Consider the following 6000-nt stretch of genomic DNA (forward strand, 5'->3'; position numbering starts at 1 on the left):
ACAACTAGAAGTCAACTCATAGTATACTAACATGTTTTTTTTTAAATAAAAATATATCTGAAAACAACTAAACAATAATTAGATATGAACAAAACAACAGAACAACTATATATAAACTTAAACAACTAAAAAAGCAACATGAAAACATATATATGTAAATCTAAACAACACAAAAATAACTTGTTTACCCAAAAAAAGATTCACTTGATGACATATCAATATTAGTATGCACGTGAGATGCGCGTGGCAATTTAAGTGGTTATGTTCTGGTCGACACTCGCAATCAGTCTGCCGGAGTGCTCGGACCAAACTGGGAAGGTCCGTATCACATTGAAGAAATCCTTCAACCAGGCACATATAAACTTTCTCGCTTAAATGGAGATCTCATTCCTCACTATTGGAGTGGAGAACATATGCGCAAGTATTATCAATGAACAATTATTTTTAAAGAATTGGCTTGTATTAATTTTACTTTTTACAAGTTTATGAACAAGGGCTAGTCAGTTAATTGACTGGTCGCTTATAAGTGTAAGATCAATTCTCGATCACTCGTACAGACATGATTTTTGTCCAATTATTATGAGAAATAAAAGGAACTGTGCGCAGCCAGTTATTCTTGCCAATTATTGTATTTATTACAAGTATTTGCTCATTACGTGTGTTGTTTTGCTATATTACCATTTTTTATTATAAGTATGCGAGTAGTAATGTTCATGCAGGACTTGCTCATGGCAAGTAACCAAGAACCCTAAGCTCCTCGATCACTTAGGGGGCATATAAGATACCAAGCAAGCAAAGCATATCAATAGGCATATGTAAACACACGAGCAAAATAAAGGAAAGCATACTACGATACTTAGAGTATTTTTCAAAAAAATTAGTTTAAATTTTGTAAAAAATAAGTTTAAATTTTGTAAAAATTTTGTTAAATTTTGGTCGCCAGGTTATCTTGAAGTTTGGTTGCTTCTTTGAAGTTAATCTCTGAAGCCTCCTTAAACTTTTCTTTGGCAGCAATAACTTTGGCCAATGCCTCTTGGCACTTCTTCAACTCCTCACTCAGGCTGGCAACTTTAATCTCAGCCGCCTTAGCCTTCTCCTTGCATGCTTTGATTTCCTCGGCATGTTTGGCCTTAGTCTCCTCAGCACGAAGCCAGCTATGGCTAATGGTCAGGATACCCTGCGAACATAAAAAGAAAAGTGAACCAGTCAGGGGCAATTAGAGAAAATGTTGCTTGACTGAAACTAAGGAAAAAAGAAGAAACACACTTACACTGAGGACTTCAGATAGCCTGCGGCTAATAACCTGGCTGTTCTTCAACGGAGGGAGATGGGAAAAGGATTCCTATCTACGACGGTTCCTGGACAGCCTTTGCAGCTTCTCGTGGGTAGCGCTGTAGGCACTACTCAGCAGGTCGATGGCCAGGGATCTCCCCGCCTGCTCGGGGGGAGGGCTATTGCGAGGAGGAGGAGGAGGAGGTGTCATGGTCCTGGATGGAGTGGGCGTTGGAGGATCTTCTGTTCGAGCCCTTTTCTTGGAGGGATCACTACTGCTCTCCCCAGGATGCCTCCTACTCGCTTTCTTTTTGCTCGCGGGAGCTTCAGCATTGGCGTACATATCGAACACGTCTTCAGAACGCATGACTACAAAACAGAAACAAACTACCAGACATTGTAATTTAGAGGAGTAATGGAATAATGAAAAGGGAAATTCAAAGTAATATACTCGAGCTATTATTACTAGTCGATATATTATCTATAGAACTACAGCTACAATCACTATCTGCCTTGAAGAAGTCCGAATTAAAATTACTGGTCGTAAAATTAAAGTTGCCATCCCTATCGAATAAGTTATAAGGGATAGGCAAGTTACATAAGAGCGAGAGATCTATACTGTTCTCGTCAAAGGATTCGAATATAGGGCCAGTGTATTTTGGAAGTTTTTGTTTTTCTCTCCCATGGTGGGCAGGGGCAGCAGCAGCCCAAGGGTTGCTAGATGGTTCTTGGATGGTCACTCCTGATGCCCGTCGCCTCGAGGGTTGTGACACATCTTGTTGCTGCTCAAGGATTCCCTGTTTGGTACCCTCTCCAGTGGCACTCCCCGCGGTGGATTCCCTCACTTCCTGGTGTTGTTCCAAAATGTCGACCAGCCTTAGATTGCTCTTAGTGACCAGCTCCTTGATGCTCTTTTCAATGTTCGTCATGCTCGCCAGGGCTTCGGCCCTCATCTCCATCTCTGGAGTAGGGTCTGGTCGATACCATGGACCTAGACATAACACCAATTTGCTAAGGACAATGAAAGGAAAAACTAACGACAATCATCGACCAGAGATTGAAAAGTATACCTCCTCGTGTGAAGGCTAGGTTGTCAGCGACCAGATCGGTTGTAAGGAAGTACTCTTGGAAGTACTTCCCTACATTGGACTTGTGGGTCACATCGCTCAGAAATGTCTGAGCAAATTCTTGGTGGTAGAAATGGAAAAACCCCGTGTTGTTTTGATTGGGGCTGGACTTGAGATCGAACAAATAGTTGATCTCATGTGGTGTAGGTGTTGGTTTTTATTGATCAAATCAGAGATTATACGCAGCGGAACAACAATCAAATTTTTAATTTATTCCCATAAGATTTCTAGATCTAGTTCTTCACATGCATATATATATATATTGAATCAAAGACATGAATAGAAAAATTACCTCAAGTACCAATATATTAAAATGTTCTCAGCACACAAAGAACGAGTGTGGGCTCGCTATACAAATAATAGGCAAAATCTATTTATCAGATGTTCTCAACACATGAGATCTGATAAAGTTTGGACCTAGATTTTGTGAAGAACAGTGACTTTTGTATGTATCACTGTACTCTTTCTCTGAGAGAGATTTCTAGATATTTTTCTATCCCTGAAAAGTTGCATTCTGAAAAACTGATATCCTATATTTAATATATCCAATATATTAAAATAAAATCTTAGTTATTTTAAACAAATTCAAAATAACTTATCAGTTATCAGATTTTTGTTTAAATAATAATATTTTAATCATATTAAAATATCTCATTATTTATTTAATATTTAAATAACTAAAATTGTGGAATCAAGAGACTGAGTACACTCTCTTATGCATGTAGCACAGTGCCTGTGCACTGTGCCACACGTGTACCACATGCTTGTGATGGCATGTGATTTTGCCCAATTTTTATTATTATTTAAATACCAAAAATCCCAAAATTAAATTAATTCAAAATTAATTATATTTTTATTAAATCAAATAATTAATTAATTACACATAATTAAGCAATAATTATGTTTGATACATAGAAAAATATTTTACTTATCACATAAGTCCTTTTTGCCCATTTTTGTATTTACCTTTGTCAGTGTTTGTTTGAGCCATTTCGGGGACCATGGACCTATAACATTAAGCTCCAATAAATTGAAACTAAATAATTAAACTCTTTAATTATAATAGCTAATTTATTAATTCTGATATTACTCCACTATAAATTCAGAATTGCACTCTTTATGCTATAGATATACTTTTACAGAAATCTTTTTCTTAAGTCGTCCATTGATATAACCATCTTGCAATAGTTTAACCCTCTAATTAATTAGTTCAGAAATTAGAATGGAAGAATTACCATTTTACCTTTCTAATTTACTTCTTATTCCTTAAGTACCATTAATTCACTAGTGAATAATTAATCTATAATCTAATTATAGATTTGAGCTCAAAATCATTCAGTTCCAGAATTAACCCTTAAGGGAACTAATATACGATCCATTAGGAAAGATTATATTCTGTATTGTTGATACATGTTCCCAGCCATCCATGATATTAAATCTCCAAAACAAAAGTCATTAGCCTCATTCTTTGAAGAGACCTTAACGAATGAATCAAAAGATTTAATAAACATGAACAGGAGTTCATGAACACTCAAGATTTAGGTTGATCTATAAATGATCATCAGTTATGATATGAATTACAAGTCTTTATTGTTAAATGGTTTTTGGATAAAGACTTTAATTCATATCGGTCCATGTCATATATAATCATATTGTATAAAACACATTTACCGAGATGTCTTTCCTCATCAATAATCCGAATCTAGATTATTTGTATCATTATGATGCTCAGTAAACCGTACTTACAACTCCAATTAAAGAATTCCATAACTTTAACTTGTTGTTGTTGACTATTTTTATTCATTCATGTGATCTTAATTCTCTAGTACTAATACAAGATCACATCCTCAATAATGAATATGGAATTTTTCTGATATTTACAAAATTATTCAACCAATAATTTAACAATCTAAATATAACAATAATAATAAACTATTGTATTTATTTATTCACAGAAAAAACAAATATCTTTTACATGTGTTTATCCAAAAAACAGTTGTTGATGACGTGGCAAGAATTTTCGACACGTGACAGAGATACTGCTCGCCTATCGACCAGAGATATTTTCGTATGAGAAGTTCAAGTTTTATATGCGACCAACCTGGTCGTATACTCTGTTTATTTATGAATAAATCTGTACATTTGTAATGATATCCGAGAATATCTCTTCATTATGACCTGAAGATCCGTTTATTAAGGGAAGATATTATTACTTGACTCATGTAACCCTTCTTGAGCCTATAAATACACAAGAAATAGCTCTAGGAGGGATCTCTTTTTTTTCTTTTTCCGAATTACGTTACGATTATCCATCATTTGTATTGTTTTCTCCTTCTAAGGTCTGTGAAACTCAGGAACCCTAGTTCTTTGATCACACCTTTGGAGCTCAACATTAATAATAGTATCAAGTGGGCGTAGGTCATTACCAATCACCGGGGCCGAACCACTATAATTCTTGATGTTCTTTATTTCCCATTAGATTGATTTCTCAAGCTCCGTATTATATTTCTGTCGTTTTCTTGACTCCGTGTCGTTGACCAAAACGGGGGTCAACAACATGCTTTTAGGACACACTCCTAACAGTAGGTACAAGCCACTTTTTATGGTTGTAAGGGATATAGAGTGCTTATAGTACTTTATATCCATTGGGTGTTATTTGAAAATGGGCAACCTCGAAATAATTGGCCACCCCTTGGAAGAAGTCGTGAAAGGGCAGGATTGCCCCTGCCTTTATGTGATACCTCGACCAGGCGCAGAAGATGCCTCCAGGCACATTTTCCCTTTGGTCGGGTGTAGGTTTGACTAAAGTAATCCCAGGAAGACCATACTTCTTGGAATATTTTTCCACCATCCTAGACGATATGACACTAGGAGGCGCGACATACTAGTCAACTTCTGCTCGAGGGCCATCGCAAGGTCGGGCTTTGGGTTGAATATCTGGTGGTGCAAAATTTATAGGTTGAGGATCATTTGAAGGACCCTCGTTACGGGAAGCAGGTTGGTTAGAAGGTAAATCGGTCGTTTTCCTTTTTGTACAAACAACGTACTTCACACAACCCATATTTGGTTGACTAGTCGGGGGGTTTCGTTATGAAGATGGAAATTCGGGAAAAGGTAGTGGAGGTTGTTCCTGGTCTTCGAACAACAAAGCAAGGAGATCGTTGTCTATTGGTCTCTCACTTCCCCAAGGATCGTTCATGAATATCTGAGTAGATGAGAGGGAAAGTGAGAATCTACGACCAATAGGTAGAAGAAGAGAAATATGAGGATAGTGTTGCTCGTGTATAACATTTAAGCTTTTATACGACCAGCAGCATCCTAATATAAACACTACAAACACGCGAGCAGTTTGAAAAAATAGATCAAAAAGTGCATGTAAAAAGTTTTTTCAAGAAAACTTTTTGACTTCGAAAACAGGCGGGAAAACCTAGTTTTTCCGAAAACAGTAAAATCAAATTTTCACTTCGATTTCGGGCCCTAAATCAGTACTCCTATTTTCCACAATAATTTCTAAACATCGTCTAGTGTTTTATACTACCTAAAATTCCTATTCTAGCATGTTTTTGCATATATTTGTACAAACCCAGTTACCCGAAAGTTT

Source organism: Humulus lupulus, chromosome 5 (assembly GCF_963169125.1).
Source record: "Humulus lupulus chromosome 5, drHumLupu1.1, whole genome shotgun sequence".
Lineage (NCBI taxonomy): Eukaryota > Viridiplantae > Streptophyta > Magnoliopsida > Rosales > Cannabaceae > Humulus > Humulus lupulus.